At 44.2% G+C, this 10414-nt stretch overlaps 1 non-coding gene across 1 annotated transcript; it reads left to right on the top strand.

Annotated features, from left to right (window-relative positions):
- The first annotated feature begins 7300 nt into the window (after positions 1 to 7300).
- LOC145357675 (U12 minor spliceosomal RNA) lies at positions 7301 to 7456 on the top strand. Its single transcript, XR_013889358.1, has one exon. It is a non-coding gene; the product is annotated as a U12 minor spliceosomal RNA (small nuclear RNA).
- The last annotated feature ends 2958 nt before the right edge of the window (positions 7457 to 10414 follow it).

Raw genomic sequence — 10414 nt, 5'->3', positions numbered from 1 at the left:
CAGCTTTTATTTACATATATTGTTAAGGCCATACTTGGAATACTGTGTGCTATTCTGGTCACCCTGTTATAGAAAGGATATTATTAAACTGGAAAGAGTGCAGAAAACATTTACTAGGATGCTACTGGGACTGGGAGCTGAGGGGTGACCTTATAGAAGTCTATAAAATAATGAGGGCATAGACAAGGTAGATAGTCAATATATTTTCCCAAAGGTAGGGAAGTCTCAAACTAGAGGGCATAGGTTTAAGGTGAGAGGGGAGAGATACAAAGGTGTCCAGAGGGGCAATTTTTTCACACAGAGGGTGGTGAGTGTCTGGTACAAGCTACCAGAGGTATAGCAGAGGCAGGTACAATTTTATCTTTTAAAAAGCATTTATTTACATGGGTACGATGGGAATGGAGGGATATGGGCCAAATGCAGGCAATTGGGATTAGTTTAGGAGTTTTAACAAAAAAGGATGGCATGGACAAGGTGGGCCGAAGGGCCTGTTTCCATGCTGTAAACTTCTATGACTCTATGACTCTATAACTCTAATACAGAGGCTTTTAACCTCATGGCTGCCAGTCAGCTTCAGAGAAGGTTCTGGAATAGAAACCTGAGCTCACTGGGTGGCCCACCCTCCCCCCCACCCCGGATTGGGTTCCCAAGTCATGTGACCCTGATTCCAATGATGGATCATTAAAAGGACAATCACCACATCTCACCACAGGAGGCTGGCCGGGAGAACATTGGAAAAGCCTAGTCTGGAGGTCAGTGAATCACGGGTGAGGGTTGCAGGAGCAGATGGGGTTAGGGAGGGGCAGAGATGAGTATGGTTAGTGAGGCTTTGAGAAGTTGGAAGCCTTTGGGATGGAGAAGATATGGGTTCAGGATGATCCCAAGCTCTGAAAAGGGACATCACGTTTATACACTGTCTGGTTCACTCACCTGGAGCTTGGAATCGGCAGTTGTCGTATACAGGTATATAAAATATATACCTGTATATAAAATATTTTAACATGCAGATGAAGGCACTGTTACGAGCAGCGTGTCAGGAATGATGACCTTTTGGTCTAGAACAAATTGTTTAATTTACATAGGCGGTTGTTAACTGCAGGTGGTGAGTACTCTGACCAAACGCATCATGGGCTTCAAGGCTATGTTTAAACTGCAACATTGCTGGGGTGCTTTGAGCTTGAAGTGTGAGAAATACAACATTGTCAAAATGGGAGCCATTATCCTCTCGAGTAATAAGTACATCAATCTACGCATGCATGTAATTCAGGCACTGCCATTTTGAGACTAGCTAAATAGTGACAATATACGACATCCAGCAATGTGCAGAGATTGTTCCCAATCATCACTGAATAAAAGGGCGAACGATAATTTACATGTCTAAAGCTACAGAATATTTTGTGAGATAAATGGAAATCAGTTGAACAATGTCCATGCAAAAACATCAAGGGGTTTTGTATAATTCTGTTATTGAGGTTAAAATCATAGATAATTTTATAGTGTTATCAAATTCTTTAAAAAGAATGAATATACAATAAACATTTAAACTGTTTCAAAAGCATTGACCTATGACTTTTCCCCAATCCTTTAGAGATAGCTGGTGGCCTTTCTCATGTTCAAGTCGAATGGAACACTAATACCTCCCTTCAGGGTGGGTGACAATCTCACTGGAAGCGAGTGGCTTTCCGACTCCTGCCCCCATTGTCACCTGATGCTGCAGAAAGTGGCAATTGTCCACTGCGGGTCTGAGGGCAGCTTCCCACCCCGTGAGCCCAAATGTGTTTCTCATGCCCACCCAATCAGTGCTGTAGAGCGGAACGTGCGGCATCTTCAGTCGTTGGGTCATGTCCCAGGAGGAGGAGGTCACAGCCAGTCATTTAAAGTGCTTCCTGTCATGGGGCAGTGCGCGGTGATCCAGCAAGTGTCTGAGTTCTCAATATATATTGTCAATTTAGTTCAAGGATAGGGAGGAGATTTTCTGCCCCTGTTTTATGCAGGCAGGAATGGCGGAGGGACAGAGAATCGAGGGGGTAGTCCCAAAACAGATTTCCCTGCTCGATTGACCTCATGTAATGGGACTCCACCATGCAACGTTCTCTGGACATCCTGCACTATCCCTCCAGGACATTATATCCCCCCCTCAATCTGGGCGGGATTTTCCGGCCTTGCTCGCCCTGAAACCAGAAAATCCTGCCCGAGGTCAACGGACCTTCCCGTGCTCCGCCCCTCGCCTGCTCCGATTCCCGTGGCAGGCGGGACTGTAAAATTCGTCCCATTGCTTGAGTTGGAACAAATGTTAACCCAATTATTTTAGTTTCTGTTCTACTGCTGGATTTGCCAATACAGCCTCGTACTCATTTACGACTGCTCTGTGTGTTTACAGAACCGTTTGGAAGATGCACCACAGCTCCAATTATTTGCAACCACCAGTAATCAATTGTTATTTGCATATTCCCATTGGCAGTTAAACTATTAAACAGGATGACATTTACTGCAAGAATTTCCCTTTTCTTTCAATATTATGGAGTGATTAGCTTTTTTATTACCCCATGGAGCTGTCATGTGTAATATGAATTAAAATCTGTTTGATGGTTCCACAATCGGTGAATCTTTATTTTGTCACCACTGCTGTTCAACAATGTGACTGGCTATTGGACATCAATTTCTGAATTTGTCAACATTCCTTCTTAAAAAAAAGCATTGAATTGGACTGCAGCTTTCTCCTTTAGCTCTTGTCAGCAGATATATATCTTTAGCTCTTAATTCATAATCCTCTCTGACTGCACACTTGGGCTGAATTCAGTAGTGTGCAACCTTGCAGGTGACTAGTAGGATCTGAAAATGGGAATGTGTTATCATGTGCAACAAGATCGCACGTAAAATGCACATGATCTGGATCATACGGCAGGCAGGGCAGGAGGTCAGGAAATTGTCCCCTTATTCAGATTTAATTAAATAAGATATTTAGGCTCGCTAATCATAGAATCCCTACTGTGCAGAAGGATAACATCTGTGCCAACTCTCCAAAAGGGCATCTTACCTCCCCTCCCCACTCTCCCCTCTCCCCTCCCCCCTCTCCCCTCCCCTCCCATCAAACCCCATGACCCCAAGAATTTACCATGGCCAATCCATATAACACCCCTGCTCCCCCCCCTGCCCCACAAAGTAGAAATCACTGCCACTACCACGCCCACCACCAAAACTTCACAACAGAAGGTTCCGGCCATGGTTTCTGGATTGTTGCTTATTTTCATTTGGGTGATTTGAAAAAACTGCTTTGACTTACCACCTCAAAATTCTACCTCGCACCCAGATATCCTCTTCCTTACACTCTTCCGCAGAATAACTAAAACAGTCGCCATGTTCCTCCACTATCTACACCATCCCCACCCTTCCACTTCCAAGTGCAATTTACATTGGAGTTGTCAGGAATGGAAGAAAGAAAATAACTTTTAACAGGTTGACTGTCAAATACTGAGTTGCTTTTTTTTTGTCAGTTCAGTTGTGGAATGTTTTGTGTTTCCCACATAAACAGCCCTCATGTTTAATAAACCACCATGAATCACTCTTTCATGGATTGCAGAATAAAAGAGCTTTAATTCATATTTAAGTTGACAGCTGCACAAGGTAGACAGTAAAGATAATGAATGACTCAATTGGATCTCAAAATAAAGAGAATAGAGATTCTGACAGTGAGTGCGAGATGAAGGAAATGTACTCTATCGCGAGTCTAAAATGTAAAATGTTGGAAAATCTCAACAGATCAGGCAGCTTCTATGGAGAGAAGGAAGCAGTGACAATCTTTCAGTTTGACAACATCTTGTTAGTAAATGCAAGATGTTGCAATCTTTCTGTCAATGTTTAACTGCGGTGAATTTGGCAAAGAACATGTCCATTGACCAACTGGCTCCAATTACTGCTGCTCTGTATTTTTCCCAAAGAGTTCTATTAACACACACTGCATGATGCATTATTCACACAAGGCAGGTTTATCTAGCTGTGGAGCCACCGGCATATAGTTGGGCTGGTGATACATGAAATTACAGATCTCTTGTTGTCATCCGTGATGTTTCTTCAATCTATTCCAAATGTCCCCTTATTCCCTCCTGTGGATTGTGATAACAATCGAAACAAAAACAGAAAATGTTGGAAAATCTCAACAGGTCTGACAGCATCTGTGGAGAGAAAGCAGAGCCAATGTTTCGAGTCTGGATGACTCTCTGCAATTTGCTTTCATTACATTTGTATGCCTGCTGTAATTTCAGGTGTGGCTTTTGAAATGTTCCCACTAAATGGTGAGGATACTGAGATGTGCAGAGGAACAGACAGACATTTGTAGTACATAGAATCATAGGCTGCCTCCAGTGCAGAAGGAGGCTATTCGGCCCATTGAGTCTGCGCAGACAACAATCCCACCCATACTCTATCCCCATAACCCTACACATTTACCCTGCTATTCCCTTGACACTAAGAAATTTTAGTATGGCCTAGCAACCTAACCTGCACATCTTTGGGCTATGGGGGGAAACCAGAGCACCCAGAGGAAACACACGCAGACATAGGGAGAATGTGCAAACTCCATACAGACAGTGACCCGAGGCCGGAATTGAACCTGGGTCCCTGGCACTGTGAGGCAGCAGTGCTTAGCACCGTACCACTGTGCCACCCATAGATCCCAGAAGACAGCAGAACAGGCAGGTAATTTAGTTAGGTGGGCAATATGGGCTATTTTTTTCTATTAGCTGAAGAAGAGAACTTAACAGCAGGAAGGTTATGCAAGAACTGTACAAAACACTGGCTAGGTTACAGCTGTGTATATTTCTGGTCTCTGCATTAAATGAAATAAGTGCACACTTGAGAGAGTGCAGAGGACATGTATGAGGGGGATATTGCCAGGACTGGAGAATTTCACCTATGGGGAAAGATTGAATAGGCTGGGTTATTTTTCTTTTGGACAGAGTCTGAGTGGGTAATTAATTGAGGCCCATAGAAATCTGAGAGTGGAGAGCCTTGGAACCTCTACCATGCCCTGAGCTCCAAAATGCGTGTAAAAGTACATAGAATTGTATCGTAGAATCCTAACAGTGCAGAAGGATGCCATTTGGCCCATCGAGTCTGCAACGACCACAATCCACCCAGGCCCTATCTCGTAATCCCTGCTAGTTCCTCTGACACTACGGGGCAAATTTAGCATGGCCAATCCACCTAACCTGTCCATTTTTGGACTGGTGAGAGGAAACTGGACAGAACCCGCGCAGACACGGGGAGAACATGCAAACTCCACATGGATAGTGACCTGAGGTTGGAATTGAACCTGGGTCCCTGGTGCTGTGAAGCAGCAGTGCTAACCACTGGGCCAACCACACATGTTGCCACTGCAACTTGGACTCCCCAAGTAAATCATAACACACCAATAGCACAGTGGATATCTAGGCCACTCAATTTTACACACTTCAATTAAATCAATGGGGGGAGTTGAGGAGAATTTGTTTTCCTCCAGAAGAGTGATCAAGGGTCTGGAACTCACTGCCTAAAAGGGAGGTAGAGGTGGAAACCCTCATTATGTTTAAAAGATACTTAGAGTTGCTCTTAAAATATAGGAACTTTTGGGGGTGTGGGCCAAGAGATGGAAAGTGGGATTAGGTTGGATGGCCTTTGGTCAACCAAGAGGGACATGATGGGAAAAATGACCTGTCCCTATGCTATATAATTCTATGGTTTTATGACAGGACTGGTAAAACGTCCTCCACTGATGGTTTCCTCTTTCTACTGAATTTGTTTCTCCGCTACACCAAGATCTGCTGTTACTTTTGGAAGAATCCACCTTGATAATATTTATGTTCCATCAGGTTTTCCAATTGGCACATCAGGAATGCCACCTGCTTGATGTTTTATCGGGGTCAATCGACTTGTCTCCTGCTTGTTAATGTGCTAAACTGTGCTTAGGAAGGCAGAACACTAATTGCGAGATTGCTTACCAACACCTGCTGTACACTAAACTGCTCCCTATTAGATAATGCTATGTTCCTCCATGGTTTGATTATAATTTGACTGCATTTCTACAAATGTCATGCAAAGGGCCTTTCTGCCCATGTGGTAGAAACTCCCTCTGCTTTGCAAACTGCTTTCGCCCTCAAAAGATTAAATACTGCATATTTATAAGAACTGGATCCAAAAGAGGGTTAAGACACACATGGTTTTGAGGAAGACCTTTAACATCAGTCTAGTCTAGCTCATTGAAATATTTGGGCATAGTGTAATTAGGAATCTATTTGAGTCGGTTGGTACGTGACACAGTGAGAGGCAAGCCCAATGTTATCAGTGATGGCTCGATTCCCCCAGTGAAAGGATGCATTGCTGTATTTACATTTCAAATACAAGGAAGCCTGCGAGAAACATGAAAAACAGTTTCATGTTTATTTGAACAAATATTTGAGATGTTAGACATTTTTTCATCTTTGTTTTCAATTCCGCTGATGAATTTAAAAATGACTGAATACTGTGGTTCTATCTTATACTTTTAAATCAAGATAGGGATGCCTTCACGTTGTATAGCTCCAGTTAGCAAACTAAAAGTGTTTTTCAGATGCAATACTGCATAAAGGTGGCACAGTGGCACAATGGTTAGCACTGCTGCCTCACAGCGCCAGGGACCTGGGTTTGATTTCTGGCTTGGGCCACTGTCTGTGTGGACTCTGCATGTTCTCCCCATATCTGTGTGGGTTTCCTCCAGATTCTCCAGTTTCCCTCCATATCTGAAGACAATTTAAGAAGAGTCATAGAGTCCTACAGTGCAGAAAGAGGCCATTCGTGTCTGCACCAACCACAATCCTACCCAGGCCCTATCCCCATATCCCTATATATTTACCCACTAATCCTTCTAACCTTTGCATCCCAGGACACTAGGGGCAATTTATAATGGCCAATTAACCTAGCCTGCATATCTTTGGACTGTGGGAGGAAATTGGAGCACCCGGAGGAAACCCATACAGACACAGGGAAAATGTTCAAACTCCACACAGGCAGCGACCCAAGCTGGGATTCGAACCCAGGTCCCTGGAGCTGTGAAGCAGCTGTGCTAACCACTCTATCACTGTGCCACCCATACGTGCTGGTTAGGTGCACTGGCCGTGCTAAATTCTCCCTCGGTGTACCTGAACAGGCGCCAGAGTGTGGTGACAAGAGGATTTTCACAGTAACTTCATTGCTGTGTTAATGTAAGCTTACTTGTGACATTAATAAATAAACTTTAAACATTAAACCAGTTTGTGTTGTTCACTGAATGGTGAAGCTACCCACGCTCAAGCCTTAAACTAATGAGTAAGGAAAATACCAGTCTGGGGTGATACCCGGGTCCTTGCCGCCTTACGTGAGAGGAGTTTTTGATCAGGTAAAGGTCACCCCGCAGGTAACCCACTGACTTTGTTGGATGGCCCTACCCTCCAAAAAGGTTCCCCTTTAAACAGTAATAATAAAAAATATTCCGTTACTCATTACCTTTTTGATTTGATTTATTATTGTCACATGTATTAATATACAGTGAAAGTATTGTTTCTTGCGCACTATACAAATAAAGCATACCGTTCATAGAGAAGGAAAGGAGAGAATGCAGAATGTATTCATAGTTACAATTAGGGTATAGAGAAAGATCAACTTAGTGCGAGTTAGGTCCGTTCAAAAGTCTGATGGCAGCAGGGAAGAAGCTGTTCATGAGTTGGGTGGCACGTGACCTCAGACTTTTGTATCTTTTTCCCGACAGAAGAAGGTGAAAGAGAGAATGTCCAGCGTGTGTGGGGTCCTTAATTATGCTGACTGCTTTGCCAAGGCAGCAGGAAGTATAGACAGAATCAGTGAGTGGGAGCCTGGTTTGCATGATGGATTGGGCTACATCCACGATCTTTTGTACTAATTGCAAAGAATGCAAACATCATCTTCTGTCATTGGAGTGGATTTCATCTTGGGCTTTTAAAGAGGAAAAACATTTGTTATTACATTGCTACTTCCTCCCCTTTCTCATCAATAATGGATTAAAATGCTGTTGGTGCTGCCACTACCTAATTTGGAACCGTACGTGCGTTTTGGTATCTCCACAAAAGTGAGGTTGGAATGTCAGTGTGGTTAACAATGATTTAAACCACTAACGACTACTTGCAGGAGCTATTGTGTGATTTATACTCTTTATATAATGTCATTTAACTCATGAATCAGGAGAGGCAGTAGTAGATCAAAGTGCTATTTGATTATTACGCTTTCCTGGAATGTTACAAAGAAAATAACATCTTTAAAGGTTTATAAATAGACTATAAATCCAGCAAACAGTTCAATTTGATAACAGGTTATTTATTTTCAAATTATAAATCAATAATTGTGGATCAGATAAAGTAACTCTGTTGTTCCAGGATGAGTAGTCCCTGCAAGATTACATTCATTGCCCATGAGTTGCCCTGAATCTACCTACAATTGCTTCAGAGAGAATAAAGAGTAAATCACACAATGTGGCACTGGAGGCCAGGTTTGTAGCTTCTTTACTCTATGAAGGACATTAGTGAACCCTAAGGTTTTGTAACATTAAAAAAAGCAAATATTTAGTGCATCATTAACATGGAACATTGGATGCGATTGAGTGGCCCTGTTGCTGTGGGCACAAATCCTGTAAAGGCTGCTAAATCTCATGAGTGGCCAAATATTGGATTTGCGTTGGGTAGATTGAGATCCTTCCTGCTCCCCACTGGTGACATAATTAGGTTCATGTCCTTTCTGTGGTGTGAATCAGGTTGATACCTTTCAGGAAATGCATATATAAAATTACATATAATTACTGTAACTCCACCCATGATGCTTTGTTTCCCTCTCTCTCCACTAATGGCTTGATGTCATACTAGCGTGAATCACTGCTGGTTTTCCAAATCGAAAATCAGTCATGGTGACCGTGCTGGGGGCACAGAGGTGACTGTAGCCCACCTCCCCCACCCCAGATTGAATGACATAGCTGGGTATTGTTCCTGGCAGTGACACCCCTAAAGAAAGGCACCTTGATCTCAGATTCTGGGCGTTGGCAGCATATTGAGACCCTACCCCCTCCAGCTGGCTGTGTGATCCTCGCCAACACTCTGAAGTTGCACTGAGTGCTGTTAAACAAAAGACAGCTATGAATCTGGTGAGCTTCAAACAGCTTTTCTCACCTGATCCAAACACTCTGTGCCATTTTGGGAAGATTGCACGCATCTTGGGGCTGGATTTTCAGCCTTCATTAGCCAACAGCGAGAACCACGATGTGGGCACAAAGTCCGGAGAGAATTGGGAAATGCCATTTTCACCGGCAAGATTGTATTTATTGATTTTCCAGGCCACTCGCTGGAGATGTAACGAGAATCCCTTCGCGGAAGTTCGGGAACCTCATATCATCGACATATCATTAGCAAGCCCTCCTGCCGGGTTGTCCCCCCCCCCCCCCCCCCCCGATCACTGAATAGTCATTGGGGACTGCTGTGACATCATGTCAACACAATTTACAACAGCCTTGTAAAAACAAGAACCTGGTGACCTCAACTCCAAAGAGGTCAGGTCACTATCACCCTCCAGGAAGCCAATTGCAGAGGGGGCGCTGGAGAGAACATGGAGGACCCAGATAAGTGAAGCTCAGGGCCAGGGAGTGGGGTCACTCACAGGTCTCAGCGGTCCTTCAATGGCTGTGAGCCTTTAGGTTTAAAGGGATCTGATGGCCGATGTGCGGGCAACACTTCCTGTGTCCTTTTCACTGAGCTATCAATGCTGAGGGATTGCCCTTCTAGTGTGGCAGCTGGGTGGGAGGAAGTGAATCCACAGGGTCGGCACAGGGGTAACCATGAGGTCCCTGGATAGGGTCCCACGAGATGCCAGGCTGCATTGGCAGAGTGGGGGCCTCTGAGAAGGGGTGGTTCCCAGCCTCATGAGGACCGAAAACCCTCACAGAGGAGGGAGGACAAGTGCAGTCAGAATGAACCCCTACACTCAGGCTGAACTTTGCAGCCAGATGGCATGAGGTGTCTTAAGTTCACAGCTTCTGGTTATGGAGGCTAGGCTGTCAGGGATTAGAGTATGGGCTGGGTGTTCAAATTGGAGATCTCATTTATTCTGCAGCCAGGAGAGTTGGGGGAATGAGGATGCCATTTAAGGATAAAGTTGACTGTAAATTGCATCAGGACTGTTTCACCTGCCACAAGGGGAAGCCATTTCCCTAATCAGCTCCCTGACCTTTCCTTGATGAGCCAATTGTGCCAATTTAGTCAGTATTGGATTGCATGAGTGTGCCGTTCATTGGTGCCCAATTATTAATCCTTTAGAAGCTTGGCCCCCAAGCATTGAACTCCAGGGCGAATCCTCACGTCTCCGTAACTGAAAGATGACACAGATGAGGCCCCCAGTACAAGACATTATG

The sequence above is a fragment of the Carcharhinus amblyrhynchos genome, chromosome 23 (genome assembly GCF_965287045.1).
Source record: "Carcharhinus amblyrhynchos chromosome 23, sCarAmb.v2.hapA, whole genome shotgun sequence".
In the NCBI taxonomy this organism is placed as follows: domain Eukaryota; kingdom Metazoa; phylum Chordata; class Chondrichthyes; order Carcharhiniformes; family Carcharhinidae; genus Carcharhinus; species Carcharhinus amblyrhynchos.
The sequence above is the reverse complement of the archived record's forward strand: the minus strand, read 5'-3'. Positions and strand labels throughout refer to the sequence as shown.